We start from the raw sequence: 23,059 nt of genomic DNA on the forward strand, positions 1-23,059 counted from the left end.
TTCGGGCTGGACTGTTCCCATGAGGCACAGGGTCAGACTGATTTGCATATGGCCATGTCTGAACTGGGGTGGTAGAGTGGGCTAAAGAACGGTGATGGATCAAACCCAGATCTCTTGACTGGCTGTGAGTGTTTGATTGGTTCTGATGCTCCGTCCATCACCACCCCCTTCTGTACTGCTTTGTTCGCCATAAGTTGGCAGGATATGCTCAGACGTGAGTCCCTTGCTCACTTTGCCACTGGATTCAAATAAGCCTGGCTGAAGACGGCTGAAATGCCAGAAACCGGTCCTAGGAAGCTTGTTTCCGGTCCAGGGAAGGCATGGCTTGGCAGTTCGGGCTGGACTGTTCCCATGAGGCACAGGGTCAGACTGATTTGCATATGGCCATGTCTGAACTAGGGTGGCAGAGTGGGCTAAAGAACGGTGATGGATCAAACCCAGATCTCTTGACTGGCTGTGAGGTTTTGATTGGTTCTGATGCTCCGTCCATCACCACCCCCTTTTGTACCGCTTTGTTCGCCATAAGTTGGCAGGGTATGCTCAGACGTGAGTCCCTTGCTCACTTTGCCACTGGATTCAAGCAAGCCTTGCTGAAGACGGCTGAAATGCCAGAAACCGGTCCTAGGAAGCTTGTTTCCGGTCCAGGGAAGGCATGGCTTGGCAGTTCGGGCTGGACTGTTCCCATGAGGCACAGGGTCAGACTGATTTGCATATGGCCATGTCTGACCTGGGGTGGCAGAGTGGGCTAAAGAACGGTGATGGATCAAACCCAGATCTCTTGACTGGCTGTGAGTGTTTGATTGGTTCTGATGCTCCGTCCATCACCACCCATTTTGTACCGCCTTGTTCGCCATAAGTTGGCAGGGTATGCTCAGACGTGAGTCCCTTGCTCACTTTGCCACTGGATTCAAGCAAGCCTGGCTGAAGATGGCTGAAATGCCAGAAACAGGTCCTAGCAAGCTTGTTTCCGGTTCAGGGAAGGCATGGCTTGGCAGTTCAGGCTGGACTGTTCCCATGAGGCACAGGGTCAGACTGATTTGCATATGGGCATGTCTGAACTGGGGTGGCAGAGTGGGCTAAATAACGGTGATGGATCAAACCCATATCTCTTGACTGGCTGTGAGTGTTTGATTGGTTCTGATGTTCCGTCCATCACCACCCCCTTCTGTACCGCTTTGTTCGCCATAAGTTGGCAGGGTATGCTCAGACGTGAGTCCCTTGCTCACTTTGCCACTGGATTCAAGCAAGCCTGGCTGAAGACGGCTGAAATGCCAGAAACCGGTCCTAGGAAGCTTGTTTCCGGTCCAGGAAAGGCATGGCTTGGCAGTTCGGGCTGGACTGTTCCCATGAGGCGCAGGTTCAGACTGATTTGCATATGGCCATGTCTGAACTGGGGTGGTAGAGTGGGCTAAAGAACGGTGATGGATCAAACCCAGATCTCTTGACTGGCTGTGAGTGTTTGATTGGTTCTGATGCTCCATCCATCACCACCCCCTTCTGTACCGCTTTGTTCGCCATAAGTTGGCATGGTATGCTCAGACGTGAGTCCCTTGCTCACTTTGCCACTGGATTCAAGCAAGCCTGGCTGAAGCCGGCTGAAATGCCAGAAACCGGTCCTAGGAAGCTTGTTTCCGGTCCAGGAAAGGCATGGCTTGGCAGTTCGGGCTGGACTGTTCCCATGAGGCACAGAGTCAGACTGATTTGCATATGGTCATGTCTGACCTGGGGTGGCAGAGTGGGCTAAAGAACGGTGATGGATCAAACCCAGATCTCTTGACTGGCTGTGAGTGTTTGATTGGTTCTGATGCTCCGTCCATCACCACCCCCTTTTGTACCGCTTTGTTCGCCATAAGTTGGCAGGGTATGCTCAGACCTGAGTCCCTTGCTCACTTTGCCACTGGATTCAAGCAAGCCTGGCTGAAGACGGCTGAAATGCCAGAAACCGGTCCTAGGAAGCTTCTTTTCGGTCCAGGGAAGGCATGGCTTGGCAGTTCGGGCTGGACTGTTCCCATGAGGCACAGGGTCAGACTGATTTGCATATGGCCATGTCTGAACTGGGGTGGCAGAGTAGGCTAAAGAACGGTGATGGATCAAACCCAGATCTATTGACTGGCTGTGAGTGTTTGATTGGTTCTGATGCTCCGTCCATCACCACTCCCTTTTGTACCGCTTTGTTCGCCATAAGTTGGCAGGGTATGCTCAGACGTGAATCCCTTGCTCACTTTGCCACTGGATTCAAGCAAGCCTGGCTGAAGACAGCTGAAATGCCAGAAACCGGTCCTAGGAAGCTTGTTTCCGGTCCAGGGAAGGCATGGTTTGGCAGTTTGGGCTGGACTGTTCCCATGAGGCACAGGGTCAGACTGATTTGCATATGGCCATGTCTGAACTGGGATGGCAGAGTGGGCTAAAGAACGGTGATGGATCAAACCCAGATCTCTTGACTGGCTGTGAGTGTTTGATTGGTTCTGATGCTCCGTCCATCACCACCCCCTTCTGTACCGCTTTGTTCGCCATAAGTTGGCAGCGTATGCTCAGACGTGAGTCCCTTGCTCACTTTGCCACTGGATTCAAGCAAGCCTGGCTGAAGACGGCTGAAATGCCAGAAACCGGTCCTAGGAAGCTTGTTTCCGGTCTAGGGAAGGCATGGCTTGGCAGTTCGGGCTGGACTGTTCCCATGAGGCACAGGGTCAGACTGATTTGCATATGGCCATGTCTGAACTTGGGTGGCAGAGTGGGCTAAAGAACGGTGATGGATCAAACCCAGATCTCTTGACTGGCTGTGAGTGTTTGATTGGTTCTGATGCTCCGTCCATCACCACCCCCTTCTGTACCGCTTTGTTCGCCATAAGTTTGGCAGGGTATGCTCAGACGTGAGTCCCTTGCTCACTTTGCCACTGGATTCAAGCAAGCCTGGCTGAAGACGGCTGAAATGCCAGAAACCGGTCCTAGGAAGCTTGTTTCCGGTCCAGGGAAGGCATGGCTTGGCAGTTCGGGCTGGACTGTTCCCTTGAGGCACAGGCTCAGACTGATTTGCATATGGCCATGTCTGACCTGGGGTGGCAGAGTGGGCTTAAGAACGGTGATGGATCAAACCCAGATCTCTTGACTGGCTGTGAGTGTTTGATTGGTTCTGATGCTCCGTCCATCACCACCCATTTTGTACCGCCTTGTTCGCCATAAGTTGGCAGGGTATGCTCAGACGTGAGTCCCTTGCTCACTTTGCCACTGGATTCAAGCAAGCCTGGCTGAAGACGGCTGAAATGCCAGAAACCGGTCCTAGCAAGCTTGTTTCCGGTCCAGGGAAGGCATGGCTTGGCAGTTCGGGCTGGACTGTTCCCATGAGGCACAGGGTCAGACTGATTTGCATATGGCCATGTCTGAACTGGGGTGGCAGAGTGGGCTAAAGAACGGTGATGGATCAAACCCATATCTCTTGACTGGCTGTTAGTGTTTGATTGGTTCTGATGTTCCGTCCATCACCACCCCCTTCTGTACCGCTTTGTTCGCCATAAGTTGGCAGGGTATGCTCAGACGTGAGTCCCTTGCTCACTTTGCCACTGGATTCAAGCAAGCCTGGCTGAAGACGGCTGAAATGCCAGAAACCGGTCCTAGGAAGCTTGTTTCCGGTCCAGGAAAGGCATGGCTTGGCAGTTCGGGCTGGACTGTTCCCATGAGGCGCAGGGTCAGACTGATTTGCATATGGCCATGTCTGAACTGGGGTGGCAGAGTGGGCTAAAGAACGGTGATGGATCAAACCCAGATCTCTTGACTGGCTGTGAGTGTTTGATTGGTTCTGATGCTCCGTCCATCACCACCCCCTTCTGTACCGCTTTGTTCGCCATAAGTTGGCAGGGTATGCTCAGACGTGAGTCCCTTGCTCACTTTGCCACTGGATTCAAGCAAGCCTGGCTGAAGACGGCTGAAATGCCAGAAACCGGTCCTAGGAAGCTTGTTTCTGGTCCAGGAAAGGCATTGCTTGGCAGTTCGGGCTGGACTGTTCCCATGAGGCACAGAGTCAGACTGATTTGCATATGGCCATGTCTGACCTGGGGTGGCAGAGTGGGCTAAAGAACGGTGATGGATCAAACCCAGATCTCTTGACTGGCTGTGAGTGTTTGATTGGTTCTGATGCTCCGTCCATCACCACCCCCTTTTGTACCGCTTTGTTCGCCATAAGTTGGCAGGGTATGCTCAGACGTGAGTCCCTTGCTCACTTTGCCACTGGATTCAAGCAAGCCTGGCTGAAGACGGCTGAAATGCCAGAAACCGGTCCTAGGAAGCTTGTTTCCGGTCCAGGGAAGGCATGGCTTGGCAGTTCGGGCTGGACTGTTCCCATGAGGCACAGGGTCAGACTGATTTGCATATGGCCATGTCTGAACTGGGGTGGCAGAGTGGGCTAAAGAACGGTGATGAATCAAACCCAGATCTCTTGACTGGCTTTGAGTGTTTGATTGGTTCTGATGCTCCGTCCATCACCAACCCTTTTGTACCACTTTGTTCGCTATACGTTGGCAGGGTATGCTCAGACGTGAGTCCCTTGCTCACTTTGCCACTGGATTCAAGCAAGCCTGGCTGAAGACGGCTGAAATTCCAGAAACCAGTCCTAGGAAGCTTGTTTCCGGTCCAGGGAAGGCATGGCTTGGCAGTTCGGGCTGGACTGTTCCTATGAGGCACAGGGTCAGACTGATTTGCATATGGCCATGTCTGAACTGGGGTGGTAGAGTGGGCTAAAGAACGGTGATGGATCAAACCCAGATCTATTGACTGGCTGTGAGTGTTTGATTGGTTCTGATGCTCCGTCCATCACCACCCCCTTCTGTACCGCTTTGTTCGCCATAAGTTGGCAGGGTATGCTCAGACGTGAGTCCCTTGCTCACTTTGCCACTGGATTCAAGCAAGCCTGGCTGAAGACGGCTGAAATGCCAGAAACCGGTCCTAGGAAGCTTGTTTCCGGTCCAGGAAAGGCATGGCTTGGCAGTTCGGGCTGGACTGTTCCCATGAGGCGCAGGGTCAGACTGATTTGCATATGGCCATGTCTGAACTGGGGTGGTAGAGTGGGCTAAAGAACGGTGATGGATCAAACCCAGATCTCTTGACTGGCTGTGAGTGTTTGATTGGTTCTGATGCTCCATCCATCACCACCCCCTTCTGTACCGCTTTGTTCGCCATAAGTTGGCAGGGTATGCTCAGACGTGAGTCCCTTGCTCACTTTGCCACTGGATTCAAGCAAGCCTGGCTGAAGACGGCTGAAATGCCAGAAACCGGTCCTAGGAAGCTTGTTTCCGGTCCAGGAAAGGCATTGCTTGGCAGTTCGGGCTGGACTGTTCCCATGAGGCACAGAGTCAGACTGATTTGCATATGGCCATGTCTGACCTGGGGTGGCAGAGTGGGCTAAAGAACGGTGATGGATCAAACCCAGATCTCTTGACTGGCTGTGAGTGTTTGATTGGTTCTGATGCTCCGTCCATCACCACCCCCTTTTGTACCGCTTTGTTCGCCATAAGTTGGCAGGGTATGCTCAGACGTGAGTCCCTTGCTCACTTTGCCACTGGATTCAAGCAAGCCTGGCTGAAGACGGCTGAAATGCCAGAAACCGGTCCTAGGAAGCTTGTTTCCGGTCCAGGGAAGGCATGGCTTGGCAGTTCGGGCTGGACTGTTCCCATGAGGCACAGGGTCAGACTGATTTGCATATGGCCATGTCTGAACTGGGGTGGCAGAGTGGGCTAAAGAACGGTGATGAATCAAACCCAGATCTCTTGACTGGCTTTGAGTGTTTGATTGGTTCTGATGCTCCGTCCATCACCAACCCTTTTGTACCACTTTGTTCGCTATAAGTTGGCAGGGTATGCTCAGACGTGAGTCCCTTGCTCACTTTGCCACTGGATTCAAGCAAGCCTGGCTGAAGACGGCTGAAATTCCAGAAACCAGTCCTAGGAAGCTTGTTTCCGGTCCAGGGAAGGCATGGCTTGGCAGTTCGGGCTGGACTGTTCCTATGAGGCACAGGGTCAGACTGATTTGCATATGGCCATGTCTGAACTGGGGTGGCAGAGTGGGCTAAAGAACGGTGATGGATCAAACCCAGATCTATTGACTGGCTGTGAGTGTTTGATTGGTTCTGATGCTCCGTCCATCACCACCCCCTTTTGTACCGCTTTGTTCGCCATAAGTTGGCAGGGTATGCTCAGACGTGAATCCCTTGCTCACTTTGCCACTGGATTCAAGCAAGCCTGGCTGAAGACAGCTGAAATGCCAGAAACCGGTCCTAGGAAGCTTGTTTCCGGTCCAGGGAAGGCATGGTTTGGCAGTTTGGGCTGGACTGTTCCCATGAGGCACAGGGTCAGACTGATTTGCATATGGCCATGTCTGAACTGGGGTGGCAGAGTGGGCTAAAGAACGGTGATGGATCAAACCCAGATCTCTTGACTGGCTGTGAGTGTTTGATTGGTTCTGATGCTCCGTCCATCACCACCCCCTTCTGTACCGCTTTGTTCGCCATAAGTTGGCAGCGTATGCTCAGACGTGAGTCCCTTGCTCACTTTGCCACTGGATTCAAGCAAGCCTGGCTGAAGACGGCTGAAATGCCAGAAACCGGTCCTAGGAAGTTTGTTTCCGGTCCAGGGAAGGCATGGCTTGGCAGTTTGGGCTGGACTGTTCCCATGAGGCACAGGGTCAGACTGATTTGCATATGGCCATGTCTGAACTGGGGAGGCAGAGTGGGCTAAAGAACGGTGATGGATCAAACCCAGATCTCTTGACTGGCTGTGAGTGTTTGATTGGTTCTGATGCTCCGTCCATCACCACCCCCTTTTGTACCGCCTTGTTCGCCATAAGTTGGCAGGGTATGCTCAGACGTGAGTCCCTTGCTCACTTTGCCACTGGATTCAAGCAAGCCTGGCCGAAGACGGCTGAAATGCCAGAAACCGGTCCTAGGAAGCTTGTTTCCGGTCTAGGGAAGGCATGGCTTGGCAGTTCGGGCTGGACTGTTCCCATGAGGCACAGGGTCAGACTGATTTGCATATGGCCATGTCTGAACTTGGGTGGCAGAGTGGGCTAAAGAACGGTGATGGATCAAACCCAGATCTCTTGACTGGCTGTGAGTGTTTGATTGGTTCTGATGTTCCGTCCATCACCACCCCCTTCTGTACCGCTTTGTTCGCCATAAGTTTGACAGGGTATGCTCAGACGTGAGTCCCTTGCTCACTTTGCCACTGGATTCAAGCAAGCCTGGCTGAAGATGGCTGAAATGCCAGAAACCGGTCCTAGGAAGCTTGTTTCCGGTCCAGGGAAGGCATGGCTTGGCAGTTCGGGCTGGACTGTTCCCTTGAGGCACAGGGTCAGACTGATTTGCATATGGCCATGTCTGACCTGGGGTGGCAGAGTGGGCTAAAGAACGGTGATGGATCAAACCCAGATCTCTTGACTGGCTTTGAGTGTTTGATTGGTTCTGATGCTCCGTCCATCACCAACCCTTTTGTACCACTTTGTTCGCTATAAGTTGGCAGGGTATGCTCAGACGTGAGTCCCTTGCTCACTTTGCCACTGGATTCAAGCAAGCCTGGCTGAAGACGGCTGAAATTCCAGAAACCAGTCCTAGGAAGCTTGTTTCCGGTCCAGGGAAGGCATGGCTTGGCAGTTCGGGCTGGACTGTTCCTATGAGGCACAGGGTCAGACTGATTTGCATATGGCCATGTCTGAACTGGGGTGGCAGAGTGGGCTAAAGAACGGTGATGGATCAAACCCAGATCTATTGACTGGCTGTGAGTGTTTGATTGGTTCTGATGCTCCGTCCATCACCACCCCCTTTTGTACCGCTTTGTTCGCCATAAGTTGGCAGGGTATGCTCAGACGTGAATCCCTTGCTCACTTTGCCACTGGATTCAAGCAAGCCTGGCTGAAGACAGCTGAAATGCCAGAAACCGGTCCTAGGAAGCTTGTTTCCGGTCCAGGGAAGGCATGGTTTGGCAGTTTGGGCTGGACTGTTCCCATGAGGCACAGGGTCAGACTGATTTGCATATGGCCATGTCTGAACTGGGGTGGCAGAGTGGGCTAAAGAACGGTGATGGATCAAACCCAGATCTCTTGACTGGCTGTGAGTGTTTGATTGGTTCTGATGCTCCGTCCATCACCACCCCCTTCTGTACCGCTTTGTTCGCCATAAGTTGGCAGCGTATGCTCAGACGTGAGTCCCTTGCTCACTTTGCCACTGGATTCAAGCAAGCCTGGCTGAAGACGGCTGAAATGCCAGAAACCGGTCCTAGGAAGTTTGTTTCCGGTCCAGGGAAGGCATGGCTTGGCAGTTTGGGCTGGACTGTTCCCATGAGGCACAGGGTCAGACTGATTTGCATATGGCCATGTCTGAACTGGGGAGGCAGAGTGGGCTAAAGAACGGTGATGGATCAAACCCAGATCTCTTGACTGGCTGTGAGTGTTTGATTGGTTCTGATGCTCCGTCCATCACCACCCCCTTTTGTACCGCCTTGTTCGCCATAAGTTGGCAGGGTATGCTCAGACGTGAGTCCCTTGCTCACTTTGCCACTGGATTCAAGCAAGCCTGGCCGAAGACGGCTGAAATGCCAGAAACCGGTCCTAGGAAGCTTGTTTCCGGTCTAGGGAAGGCATGGCTTGGCAGTTCGGGCTGGACTGTTCCCATGAGGCACAGGGTCAGACTGATTTGCATATGGCCATGTCTGAACTTGGGTGGCAGAGTGGGCTAAAGAACGGTGATGGATCAAACCCAGATCTCTTGACTGGCTGTGAGTGTTTGATTGGTTCTGATGTTCCGTCCATCACCACCCCCTTCTGTACCGCTTTGTTCGCCATAAGTTTGACAGGGTATGCTCAGACGTGAGTCCCTTGCTCACTTTGCCACTGGATTCAAGCAAGCCTGGCTGAAGATGGCTGAAATGCCAGAAACCGGTCCTAGGAAGCTTGTTTCCGGTCCAGGGAAGGCATGGCTTGGCAGTTCGGGCTGGACTGTTCCCTTGAGGCACAGGGTCAGACTGATTTGCATATGGCCATGTCTGACCTGGGGTGGCAGAGTGGGCTAAAGAACGGTGATGGATCAAACCCAGATCTCTTGACTGGCTGTGAGTGTTTGATTGGTTCTGATGCTCCGTCCATCACGACCCATTTTGTACCGCCTTGTTCGCCATAAGTTGGCAGGGTATGCTCAGACGTGAGTCCCTTGCTCACTTTGCCACTGGATTCAAGCAAGCCTGGCTGAAGACGGCTGAAATGCCAGAAACCGGTCCTAGCAAGCTTGTTTCCGGTCCAGGGAAGGCATGGCTTGGCAGTTCGGGCTGGACTGTTCCTATGAGGCACAGGGTCAGACTGATTTGCATATGGCCATGTCTGAACTGGGGTGGCAGAGTGGGCTAAAGAACGGTGATGGATCAAACCCAGATCTATTGACTGGCTGTGAGTGTTTGATTGGTTCTGATGCTCCGTCCATCACCACCCCCTTTTGTACCGCTTTGTTCGCCATAAGTTGGCAGGGTATGCTCAGACGTGAATCCCTTGCTCACTTTGCCACTGGATTCAAGCAAGCCTGGCTGAAGACAGCTGAAATGCCAGAAACCGGTCCTAGGAAGCTTGTTTCCGGTCCAGGGAAGGCATGGTTTGGCAGTTTGGGCTGGACTGTTCCCATGAGGCACAGGGTCAGACTGATTTGCATATGGCCATGTCTGAACTGGGGTGGCAGAGTGGGCTAAAGAACGGTGATGGATCAAACCCAGATCTCTTGACTGGCTGTGAGTGTTTGATTGGTTCTGATGCTCCGTCCATCACCACCCCCTTCTGTACCGCTTTGTTCGCCATAAGTTGGCAGCGTATGCTCAGACGTGAGTCCCTTGCTCACTTTGCCACTGGATTCAAGCAAGCCTGGCTGAAGACGGCTGAAATGCCAGAAACCGGTCCTAGGAAGTTTGTTTCCGGTCCAGGGAAGGCATGGCTTGGCAGTTTGGGCTGGACTGTTCCCATGAGGCACAGGGTCAGACTGATTTGCATATGGCCATGTCTGAACTGGGGAGGCAGAGTGGGCTAAAGAACGGTGATGGATCAAACCCAGATCTCTTGACTGGCTGTGAGTGTTTGATTGGTTCTGATGCTCCGTCCATCACCACCCCCTTTTGTACCGCCTTGTTCGCCATAAGTTGGCAGGGTATGCTCAGACGTGAGTCCCTTGCTCACTTTGCCACTGGATTCAAGCAAGCCTGGCCGAAGACGGCTGAAATGCCAGAAACCGGTCCTAGGAAGCTTGTTTCCGGTCTAGGGAAGGCATGGCTTGGCAGTTCGGGCTGGACTGTTCCCATGAGGCACAGGGTCAGACTGATTTGCATATGGCCATGTCTGAACTTGGGTGGCAGAGTGGGCTAAAGAACGGTGATGGATCAAACCCAGATCTCTTGACTGGCTGTGAGTGTTTGATTGGTTCTGATGTTCCGTCCATCACCACCCCCTTCTGTACCGCTTTGTTCGCCATAAGTTTGACAGGGTATGCTCAGACGTGAGTCCCTTGCTCACTTTGCCACTGGATTCAAGCAAGCCTGGCTGAAGATGGCTGAAATGCCAGAAACCGGTCCTAGGAAGCTTGTTTCCGGTCCAGGGAAGGCATGGCTTGGCAGTTCGGGCTGGACTGTTCCCTTGAGGCACAGGGTCAGACTGATTTGCATATGGCCATGTCTGACCTGGGGTGGCAGAGTGGGCTAAAGAACGGTGATGGATCAAACCCAGATCTCTTGACTGGCTGTGAGTGTTTGATTGGTTCTGATGCTCCGTCCATCACGACCCATTTTGTACCGCCTTGTTCGCCATAAGTTGGCAGGGTATGCTCAGACGTGAGTCCCTTGCTCACTTTGCCACTGGATTCAAGCAAGCCTGGCTGAAGACGGCTGAAATGCCAGAAACCGGTCCTAGCAAGCTTGTTTCCGGTCCAGGGAAGGCATGGCTTGGCAGTTCGGGCTGGACTGTTCCCATGACGCTCAGGGTCAGACTGATTTGCATATGGCCATGTCTGAACTGGGGTGGCAGAGTGGGCTAAAGAACGGTGATGGATCAAACCCATATCTCTTGACTGGCTGTGAGTGTTTGATTGGTTCTGATGTTCCGTCCATCACCACCCCCTTCTGTACCGCTTTGTTCGCCATAAGTTGGCAGGGTATGCTCAGACGTGAGTCCCTTGCTCACTTTGCCACTGGATTCAAGCAAGCCTGGCTGAAGACGGCTGAAATGCCAGAAACTGGACCTAGGAAGCTTGTTTCCGTTCCAGGGAAGGCATGGCTTGGCAGTTCGGGCTGGACTGTTCCCATGAGGCGCAGGGTCAGACTGATTTGCATATGGCCATGTCTGAACTGGGGTGGTAGAGTTGGCTAAAGAACGGTGATGGATCAAACCCAGATCTCTTGACTGGCTGTGAGTGTTTGATTGGTTCTGATGCTCCGTCCATCACCACCCCCTTCTGTACCGCTTTGTTCGCCATAAGTTGGCAGGGTATGCTCAGACGTGAGTCCCTTGCTCACTTTGCCACTGGGTTCAAGCAAGCCTGGCTGAAGACGGCTGAAATGCCAGAAACCGGTCCTAGGAAGCTTGTTTCCGGTCCAGGGAAGGCATGGCTTGGCAGTTCGGGCTGGACTGTTCCCATGAGGCACAGGGTCAGACTGATTTGCATATGGCCATGTCTGAACTGGGGTGGCAGAGTGGGCTAAAGAACGGTGATGGATCAAACCCAGATCTCTTAACTGGCTGTGAGTGTTTGATTGGTTCTGATGCTCCATCCATCACCACCCCCTTTTGTACCGCTTTGTTCGCCATAAGTTGGCAGGGTATGCTCAGACGTGAGTCCCTTGCTCACTTTGCCACAGGATTCAAGCAAGCCTGGCTGAAGACGGCTGAAATGCCAGAAACCGGTCCTAGGAAGCTTGTTTCCGGTCCAGAAAAGGCATGGCTTGGCAGTTCGGGCTGGACTGTTCCCATGAGGCACAGGGTCAGACTGATTTGCATATGGCCATGTCTGAACTGGGGTGGCAGAGTGGGCTAAAGAACGGTGATGGATCAAACCCAGATCTCTTGACTGGCTGTGAGTGTTTGATTGGTTCTGATGCTCCGTCCATCACCACCCCCTTTTGTACCGCTTTGTTCGCCATAAGTTGGCAGGGTATGCTCAGACGTGAGTCCCTTGCTCACTTTGCCACTGGATTCAAGCAAGCCTGGCTGAAGACGGCTGAAATACCAGAAACCGGTCCTAGGAAGCTTGTTTCCGGTCCAGAGAAGGCATGGCTTGGCAGTTCGGGCTGGACTGTTCCCATGAGGCACAGGGTCAGACTGATTTGCATATGGCCATGTCTGAACTGGGGTGGCAGAGTGGGCTAAAGAACGGTGATGAATCAAACCCAGATATCTTGACTGGCTTTGAGTGTTTGATTGGTTCTGATGCTCCGTCCATCACCAACCCTTTTGTACCGCTTTGTTCGCTATAAGTTGGCAGGGTATGCTCAGACGTGAGTCTCTTGCTCACTTTGCCACTGGATTCAAGCAAGCCTGTCTGAAGACGGCTGAAATGCCAGAAACCAGTCCTAGGAAGCTTGTTTCCGGTCCAGGGAAGGCATGGCTTGGCAGTTCGGGCTGGACTGTTCCCATGAGGCACAGGGTCAGACTGATTTGCATATGGCCATGTCTGAACTGGGGTGGCAGAGTGGGCTAAAGAACGGTGATGGATCAAACCCAGATCTCTTGACTGGCTGTGAGTGTTTGATTGGTTCTGATGCTCCGTCCATCACCACCCCCTTCTGTACCGCTTTGTTCGCCATAAGTTGGCTGGGTATGCTCAGACGTAATTCCCTTGCTCACTTTGCAACTGGATTCAAGCAAGCCTGGCTGAAAACGGCTGAAATGCCAGAAACCGGTCCTAGGAAGCTTGTTTCCGGTCCAGGGAAGGCATGGCTTGGCAGTTCGGGCTGGACTGTTCCCATGAGGCACAGGGTCAGACTGATTTGCATATGGCCATGTCTGAACTGGGGTGGCAGAGTGGGCTAAAGAACGGTGATGGATCAAACCCAGATCTCTTGACTGGCTGTGAGTGTTTGATTGGTTCTGATGCTCCGTCCATCACCACCCCCTTCTGTACCGCTTTGTTCGCCATAAATTGGCAGGGTATGCTCAGACGTGAGTCCCTTGCTCACTTTGCCACTGGATTCAAGCAAGCCTGGCTGAAGACGGCTGAAAGGCCAGAAACTGGTCCTAGGAAGCTTGTTTCCGGTCCAGGGAAGGCATGGCTTGGCAGTTCGGGCTGGACTGTTCCCATGAGGCAGAGGGTCAGACTGATTTGCATATGGCCCTGTCTCAACTGGGGTGGCAGAGTGGGCTAAAGAACGGTGATGGATAAAACCCAGATATCTTGACTGGCTGTGAGTGTTTGATTGGTTCTGATGCTCCGTCCATCACCACCCCCTTCTGTACCGCTTTGTTCGCCATAAGTTGGCAGCGTATGCTCAGACGTGAGTCCCTTGCTCACTTTGCCACTGGATTCAAGCAAGCCTGGCTGAAGACGGCTGAAATGCCAGAAACCGGTCATAGGAAGTTTGTTTCCGGTCTAGGGAAGGCATGGCTTGGCAGTTTGGGCTGGACTGTTCCCATGAGGCACAGGGTCAGACTGATTTGCATATGGCCATGTCTGAACTGGGGAGGCAGAGTGGGCTAAAGAACGGTGATGGATCAAACCCAGATCTCTTGACTGGCTGTGAGTGTTTGATTGGTTCTGATGCTCCGTCCATCACCACCCCCTTTTGTACCGCCTTGTTCGCCATAAGTTGGCAGGGTATGCTCAGACGTGAGTCCCTTGCTCACTTTGCCACTGGATTCAAGCAAGCCTGGCCGAAGACGGCTGAAATGCCAGAAACCGGTCCTAGGAAGCTTGTTTCCGGTCTAGGGAAGGCATGGCTTGGCAGTTCGGGCTGGACTGTTCCCATGAGGCACAGGGTCAGACTTATTTGCATATGGCCATGTCTGAACTGGGGTGGCAGAGTGGGCTAAAGAACGGTGATGGATCAAACCCAGATCTCTTGACTGGCTGTGAGTGTTTTATTGGTTCTGATGCTCCGTCCATCACCACCCCCTTCTGTACCGCTTTGTTCGCCATAAGTTGGCAGCGTATGCTCAGACGTGAGTCCCTTGCTCACTTTGCCACTGGATTCAAGCAAGCCTGGCTGAAGACGGCTGAAATGCCAGAAACCGGACCTAGCAAGCTTGTTTCCGGTCCAGGGAAGGCATGGCTTGGCAGTTCGGGCTGGACTGTTCCCATGAGGCACAGGGTCAGACTGATTTGCATATGGCCATGTCTGAACTGGGGTGGCAGTGTGGGCTAAAGAACGGTGATGGATCAAACCCAGATCTCTTGACTGGCTGTGAGTGTTTGATTGGTTCTGATGTTCCGTTCATCACCATCCCCTTCTGTACCGCTTTGTTCGCCATAAGTTGGCAGGGTATGCTCAGACGTGAGTCCCTTGCTCACTTTGCCACTGGATTCAAGCAAGCCTGGCTGAAGACGGCTGAAATGCCAGAAACTGAACCTAGGAAGCTTGTTTCCGGTCCAGGGAAGGCATGGCTTGGCAGTTCGGGCTGGACTGTTCCCATGAGGCGCAGGGTCAGACTGATTTGCATATGGCCATCTCTGAACTGGGGTGGTAGAGTGGGCTAAAGAACGGTGATGGATCAAACCCTGATCTCTTGACTGGCTGTGAGTGTTTGATTGGTTCTGATGCTCCGTCCATCACCACCCCCTTCTGTATCGCTTTGTTCGCCATAAGTTGGCAGGGTATGCTCAGACGTGATTCCCTTGCTCACTTTGCCACTGGATTCAAGCAAGCCTGGCTGAAAACGGCTGAAATGCCAGAAACCGGTCCTAGGAAGCTTGTTTCCGGTCCAGGGAAGGCATAGTTTGGCAGTTTGGGCTGGACTGTTCCCATGAGGCACAGGGTCAGACTGATTTGCATATGGCCATGTCTGAACTGGGGTGGCAGAGTGGGCTAAAGAACGGTGATGGATCAAACCCAGATCTCTTGACTGGCTGTGAGTGTTTGATTGGTTCTGATGCTCCGTCCATCACCACCCCCTTCTGTACCGCTTTGTTCGCCATAAGTTGGCTGGGTATGCTCAGACGTAATTCCCTTGCTCACTTTGCCACTGGATTCAAGCAAGCCTGGCTGAAAACGGCTGAAATGCCAGAAACCGGTCCTAGGAAGCTTGTTTCCGGTCCAGGGAAGGCATGGCTTGGCAGTTCGGGCTGGACTGTTCCCATGAGGCACAGGGTCAGACTGATTTGCATATGGCCATGTCTGAACTGGGGTGGCAGAGTGGGCTAAAGAACGGTGATGGATCAAACCCAGATCTCTTGACTGGCTGTGAATGTTTGATTGGTTCTGATGCTCCGTCCATCACCACCCCCTTCTGTACCGCTTTGTTCGCCATAAATTGGCAGGGTATGCTCAGACGTGAGTCCCTTGCTCACTTTGCCACTGGATTCAAGCAAGCCTGGCTGAAGACGGCTGAAAGGCCAGAAACTGGTCCTAGGAAGCTTGTTTCCGGTCCAGGGAAGGCATGGCTTGGCAGTTCGGGCTGGACTGTTCCCATGAGGCAGAGGGTCAGACTGATTTGCATATGGCCATGTCTGAACTGGGGTGGCAGAGTGGGCTAAAGAACGGTGATGGATAAAACCCAGATATCTTGACTGGCTGTGAGTGTTTGATTGGTTCTGATGCTCCGTCCATCACCACCCCCTTCTGTACCGCTTTGTTCGCCATAAGTTGGCAGCGTATGCTCAGACGTGAGTCCCTTGCTCACTTCGCCACTGGATTCAAGCAAGCCTGGCTGAAGACGGCTGAAATGCCAGAAACCGGTCATAGGAAGTTTGTTTCCGGTCTAGGGAAGGCATGGCTTGGCAGTTTGGGCTGGACTGTTCCCATGAGGCACAGGGTCAGACTGATTTGCATATGGCCATGTCTGAACTGGGGAGGCAGAGTGGGCTAAAGAACGTTGATGGATCAAACCCAGATCTCTTGACTGGCTGTGAGTGTTTGATTGGTTCTGATGCTCCGTCCATCACCACCCCCTTTTGTACCGCCTTGTTCGCCATAAGTTGGCAGGGTATGCTCAGACGTGAGTCCCTTGCTCACTTTGCCACTGGATTCAAGCAAGCCTGGCCGAAGACGGCTGAAATGCCAGAAACCAGTCCTAGGAAGCTTGTTTCCGGTCTAGGGAAGGCATGGCTTGCAGTTCGGGCTGGACTGTTCCCATGAGGCACAGGGTCAGACTTATTTGCATATGGCCATGTCTGAACTGGGGTGGCAGAGTGGGCTAAAGAACGGTGATGGATCAAACCCAGATCTCTTGACTGGCTGTGAGTGTTTGATTGGTTCTGATGCTCCGTCCATCACCACCCCCTTCTGTACCGCTTTGTTCGCCATAAGTTGGCAGGGTATGCTCAGACGTGAGTCCCTTGCTCACTTTGCCACTGGATTCAAGCAAGCCTGGCTGAAGACGGCTAAAATGCCAGAAACCGGTCCAGGAAGCTTGTTTCTGGTCCAGGGAAGGCATGGCTTGGCAGTTCGGGCTGGACTGTTCCCATGAGGCACAGGGTCAGACTGATTTGCATATGGCCATGTCTGAACTGGGGTGGCAGAGTGGGCTAAAGAACGGTGATGGATCAAACCCAGATCTCTTGACTGGCTGTGAGTGTTTTATTGGTTCTGCTGCTCCGTCCATCACCACCCCCTTCTGTACCGCTTTGTTCGCCATAAGTTGGCAGCGTATGCTCAGACGTGAGTCCCTTGCTCACTTTGCCACTGGATTCAAGCAAGCCTGGCTGAAGACGGCTGAAATGCCAGAAACCGGACCTAGCAAGCTTGTTTCCGGTCCAGGGAAGGCATGGCTTGGCAGTTCGGGCTGGACTGTTCCCATGAGGCACAGGGTCAGACTGATTTGCATATGGCCATGTCTGAACTGGGGTGGCAGTGTGGGCTAAAGAACGGTGATGGATCAAACCCAGATCTCTTGACTGGCTGTGAGTGTTTGATTGGTTCTGATGTTCCGTCCATCACCATCCCCTTCTGTACCGCTTTGTTCGCCATAAGTTGGCAGGGTATGCTCAGACGTGAGTCCCTTGCTCACTTTGCCACTGGATTCAAGCAAGCCTGGCTGAAGACGGCTGAAATGCCAGAAACTGAACCTAGGAAGCTTGTTTCCGGTCCAGGGAAGGCATGGCTTGGCAGTTCGGGCTGGACTGTTCCCATGAGGCGCAGGGTCAGACTGATTTGCATATGGCCATCTCTGAACTGGGGTGGTAGAGTGGGCTAAAGAACGGTGATGGATCAAACCCAGATCTCTTGACTGGCTGTGAGTGTTTGATTGGTTCTGATGCTCCGTCCATCACCACCCCCTTCTGTATCGCTTTGTTCGCCATAAGTTGGCAGGGTATGCTCAGACGTGATTCCCTTGCTCACTTTGCCACTGGATTCAAGCAAGCCTGGCTGAAAACGGCTGAAATGCCAGAAACCGGTCCTAGGAAGCTTATTTCCGGTCCAGGGAAGGCATGGCTTGGCAGTTCGGGCTGGACTGTTCCCATGAGGCACAGGGTCAGACTGATTTGCATATGGCTTTGTCTGAACTGGGGTGGCAGAGTGGGCTAAAGAACGGTGATGGATCAAACCCAGATCTCTTGACTGGCTGTGAGTGTTTGATTGGTTCTGATGCTCCGTCCATCACCACCCCCTTCTGTACCGCTTTGTTCGCCATAAATTGGCAGGGTATGCTCAGACGTGAGTCCCTTGCTCATTTTGCCACTGGATTCAAGCAAGCCTGACTGGAGACGGCTGAAATGCCAGAAACCTGTCCTAGGAAGCTTGTTTCCGGTCCAGGGAAGGCATGGCTTGGCAGTTCGGGCTGGACTGTTCCCATGAAGCACAGGGTCAGACTGATTTGCATATGGCCATGTCTGAACTGGTGTGGCAGAGTGGGCTAAAGAACGGTGATGGATCAAACCCAGATCTCTTGACTGGCTGTGAGTGTTTGATTGGTTCTGATGCTCCGTCCATCACCACCCCCTTCTTTACCGCTTCGTTCGCCATAAGTTGGCAGGGTATGTTCAGACGTGAGTCCCTTGCTCACTGTGCCACTGGATTCAAGCAAGCCTGGCTGAAGACGGCTGAAATTCCAGAAACCGGTCCTAGGAAGCTTGTTTCCGGTCCAGGGAAGGCATGGCTTGGCAGTTCGGGCTGGACTGTTCCCATGAGGTAGAGGGTCAGACTGATTTGCATATGGCCATGTCTGAACTGGGGTGGCAGAGTGGGCTAAAGAACGGTGATGGATAAAACCCAGATATCTTGACTGGCTGTGAGTGTTTGATTGGTTCTGATGCTCCGTCCATCACCACCCCCTTCTGTACCGCTTTGTTCGCCATAAGTTGGCAGCGTATGCTCAGACGTGAGTCCCTTGCTCACTTTGCCACTGGATTCAAGCAAGCCTGGCTGAAGACGGCTGAAATGCCAGAAACCGGTCCTAGGAAGTTTGTTTCCGGTCCAGGGAAGGCATGGCTTGGCAGTTCGGGCTGGACTGTTCCCATGAGGCACAGGGTCAGACTGATTTGCATATGGCCATGTCTGAACTGGGGAGGCAGAGTGGGCTAAAGAACGGTGATGGATCAAACCCAGATCTCTTGACTGGCTGTGAGTGTTTGATTGGTTCTGATGCTCCGTCCATCACCACCCCCTTTTGTACCGCCTTGTTCGCCATAAGTTGGCAGGGTATGCTCAGACGTGAGTCCCTTGCTCACTTTGCCACTGGATTCAAGCAAGCCTGGCCGAAGACGGCTGAAATGCCAGAAACCGGTCCTAGGAAGCTTGTTTCCGGTCTAGGGAAGGCATGGCTTGGCAGTTCGGGCTGGACTGTTCCCATGAGGCACAGGGTCAGACTTATTTGCATATGGCCATGTCTGAACTGGGGTGGCAGAGTGGGCTAAAGAACGGTGATGGATCAAACCCAGATCTCTTGACTGGCTGTGAGTGTTTGATTGGTTCTGATGCTCCGTCCATCACCACCCCCTTCTGTACCGCTTTGTTCGCCATAAGTTGGCAGGGTATGCTCAGACGTGAGTCCCTTGCTCACTTTGCCACTGGATTCAAGCAAGCCTGGCTGAAGACGGCTGAAATGCCAGAAACCGGTCCAGGAAGCTTGTTTCTGGTCCAGGGAAGGCATGGCTTGGCAGTTCGGGCTGGACTGTTCCCATGAGGCACAGGGTCAGACTGATTTGCATATGGCCATGTCTGAACTGGGGTGGCAGAGTGGGCTAAAGAACGGTGATGGATCAAACCCAGATCTCTTGACTGGCTGTGAGTGTTTTATTGGTTCTGCTGCTCCGTCCATCACCACCCCCTTCTGTACCGCTTTGTTCGCCATAAGTTGGCAGCGTATGCTCAGACGTCAGTCCCTTGCTCACTTTGCCACTGGATTCAAGCAAGCCTGGCTGAAGACGGCTGAAATGCCAGAAACCGGACCTAGCAAGCTTGTTTCCGGTCCAGGGAAGGCATGGCTTGGCAGTTCGGGCTGGACTGTTCCCATGAGGCACAGGGTCAGACTGATTTGCATATGGCCATGTCTGAACTGGGGTGGCAGTGTGGGCTAAAGAACGGTGATGGATCAAACCCAGATCTCTTGACTGGCTGTGAGTGTTTGATTGGTTCTGATGTTCCGTCCATCACCATCCCCTTCTGTACCGCTTTGTTCGCCATAAGTTGGCAGGGTATGCTCAGACGTGAGTCCCTTGCTCACTTTGCCACTGGATTCAAGCAAGCCTGGCTGAAGACGGCTGAAATGCCAGAAACTGAACCTAGGAAGCTTGTTTCCGGTCCAGGGAAGGCATGGCTTGGCAGTTCGGGCTGGACTGTTCCCATGAGGCGCAGGGTCAGACTGATTTGCATATGGCCATCTCTGAACTGGGGTGGTAGAGTTGGCTAAAGAACGGTGATGGATCAAACCCAGATCTCTTGACTGGCTGTGAGTGTTTGATTGGTTCTGATGCTCCGTCCATCACCACCCCCTTCTGTATCGCTTTGTTCGCCATAAGTTGGCAGGGTATGCTCAGACGTGATTCCCTTGCTCACTTTGCCACTGGATTCAAGCAAGCCTGGCTGAAAACGGCTGAAATGCCAGAAACCGGTCCTAGGAAGCTTGTTTCCGGTCCAGGGAAGGCATGGCTTGGCAGTTCGGGCTGGACTGTTCCCATGAGGCACAGGGTCAGACTGATTTGCATATGGCCATGTCTGAACTGGGGTGGCAGAGTGGGCTAAAGAACGGTGATGGATCAAACCCAGATCTCTTGACTGGCTGTGAGTGTTTGATTGGTTCTGATGCTCCGTCCATCACCACCCCCTTCTGTACCGCTTTGTTCGCCATAAATTGGCAGGGTATGCTCAGACGTGAGTCCCTTGCTCATTTTGCCACTGGATTCAAGCAAGCCTGGCTGGAGACGGCTGAAATGCCAGAAACCTGTCCTAGGAAGCTTGTTTCCGGTCCAGGGAAGGCATGGCTTGGCAGTTCGGGCTGGACTGTTCCCATGAAGCACAGGGTCAGACTGATTTGCATATGGCCATGTCTGAACTGGTGTGGCAGAGTGGGCTAAAGAACGGTGATGGATCAAACCCAGATCTCTTGACTGGCTGTGAGTGTTTGATTGGTTCTGATGCTCCGTCCATCACCACCCCCTTCTGTACCGCTTTGTTCGCCATAAGTTGGCAGCGTATGCTCAGACGTGAGTCCCTTGCTCACTTTGCCACTGGATTCAAGCAAGCCTGGCTGAAGACGGCTGAAATGCCAGAAACCGGTCCTAGGAAGTTTGTTTCCGGTCCAGGGAAGGCATGGCTTGGCAGTTCGGGCTGGACTGTTCCCATGAGGCACAGGGTCAGACTGATTTGCATATGGCCATGTCTGAACTAGGGTGGTAGATTGGGCTAAAGAACGGTGATGGATCAAACCCAGATCTCTTGACTGCCTGTGAGTGTTTGATTGGTTCTGATGCTCCGTCCATCACCACCCCCTTCTGTACTGCTTTGTTCGCCATAAGTTGGCAGGATATGCTCAGACGTGAGTCCCTTGCTCACTTTGCCACTGGATTCAAGCAAGCCTGGCTTAAGACGGCTGAAATGCCAGAAACCGGTCCTAGGAAGCTTGTTTCCGGTCCAGGGAAGGCATGGCTTGGCAGTTCGGGCTGGACTGTTCCCATGAGGCACAGGGTCAGACTGATTTGCATATGGCCATGTCTGAACTGGGGTGGCAGAGTGGGCTAAAGAACGGTGATGGATCAAACCCAGATCTCTTCACTGGCTGTGAGTGTTTGATTGGTTCTGATGCTCCATCCATCACCACCCCCTTTTGTACCGCATTGTTCGCCATAAGTTGGCAGGGTATGCTCAGACGTGAGTCCCTTGCTCACTTTGCCACTGGATTCAAGCAAGCCTGGCTGAAGACGGCTGAAATGCCAGAAACTGGTCCTAGGAAGCTTGTTTCCGGTCCAGGAAAGGCATGGCTTGGCAGTTCGGGCTGGACTGTTCCCATGAGGCACAGGTTTCAGACTGATTTGCATATGGCCATGTCTGAACTGGGGTGGCAGAGTGGGCTAAAGAACGGTGATGGATCAAACCCAGATCTCTTGACTGGCTGTGAGTGTTTGATTGGTTCTGATGCTCCGTCCATCACCACCCCCTTTTGTACCGCTTTGTTCGCCATAAGTTGGCAGGGTATGCTCAAACGTGAGTCCCTTGCTCACTTTGCCACTGGATTCAAGCAAGCCTGGCTGAAGACGGCTGAAATACCAGAAACCGGTCCTAGGAAGCTTGTTTCCGGTCCAGGGAAGGCATGGCTTGGCAGTTCGGGCTGGACTGTTCCCATGAGGCACAGGGTCAGACTGATTTGCATATGGCCATGTCTGAACTGGGGAGGCAGAGTGGGCTAAAGAACGGTGATGGATCAAACCCAGATCTCTTGACTGGCTGTGAGTGTTTGATTGGTTCTGATGCTCCGTCCATCACCACCCCCTTTTGTACCGCCTTGTTCGCCATAAGTTGGCAGGGTATGCTCAGACGTGAGTCCCTTGCTCACTTTGCCACTGGATTCAAGCAAGCCTGGCCGAAGACGGCTGAAATGCCAGAAACCGGTCCTAGGAAGCTTGTTTCTGGTCTAGGGAAGGCATGGCTTGGCAGTTCGGGCTGGACTGTTCCCATGAGGCACAGGGTCAGACTTATTTGCATATGGCCATGTCTGAACTGGGGTGGCAGAGTGGGCTAAAGAACGGTGATGGATCAAACCCAGATCTCTTGACTGGCTGTGAGTGTTTTATTGGTTCTGATGCTCCGTCCATCACCACCCCCTTCTGTACCGCTTTGTTCGCCATAAGTTGGCAGCGTATGCTCAGACGTGAGTCCCTTGCTCACTTTGCCACTGGATTCAAGCAAGCCTGGCTGAAGACGGCTGAAATGCCAGAAACCGGACCTAGCAAGCTTGTTTCCGGTCCAGGGAAGGCATGGCTTGGCAGTTCGGGCTGGACTGTTCCCATGAGGCACAGGGTCAGACTGATTTGCATATGGCCATGTCTGAACTGGGGTGGCAGTGTGGGCTAAAGAACGGTGATGGATCAAACCCAGATCTCTTGACTGGCTGTGAGTGTTTGATTGGTTCTGATGTTCCGTCCATCACCATCCCCTTCTGTACCGCTTTGTTCGCCATAAGTTGGCAGGGTATGCTCAGACGTGAGTCCCTTGCTCACTTTGCCACTGGATTCAAGCAAGCCTGGCTGAAGACGGCTGAAATGCCAGAAACTGAACCTAGGAAGCTTGTTTCCGGTCCAGGGAAGGCATGGCTTGGCAGTTCGGGCTGGACTGTTCCCATGAGGCGCAGGGTCAGACTGATTTGCATGTGGCCATCTCTGAACTGGGGTGGTAGAGTGGGCTAAAGAACGGTGATGGATCAAACCCAGATCTCTTGACTGGCTGTGAGTGTTTGACTGGTTCTGATGCTCCGTCCA

This window comes from Triturus cristatus, chromosome 1_1, assembly GCF_964204655.1.
Source record: "Triturus cristatus chromosome 1_1, aTriCri1.1, whole genome shotgun sequence".
Taxonomy (NCBI): domain Eukaryota; kingdom Metazoa; phylum Chordata; class Amphibia; order Caudata; family Salamandridae; genus Triturus; species Triturus cristatus.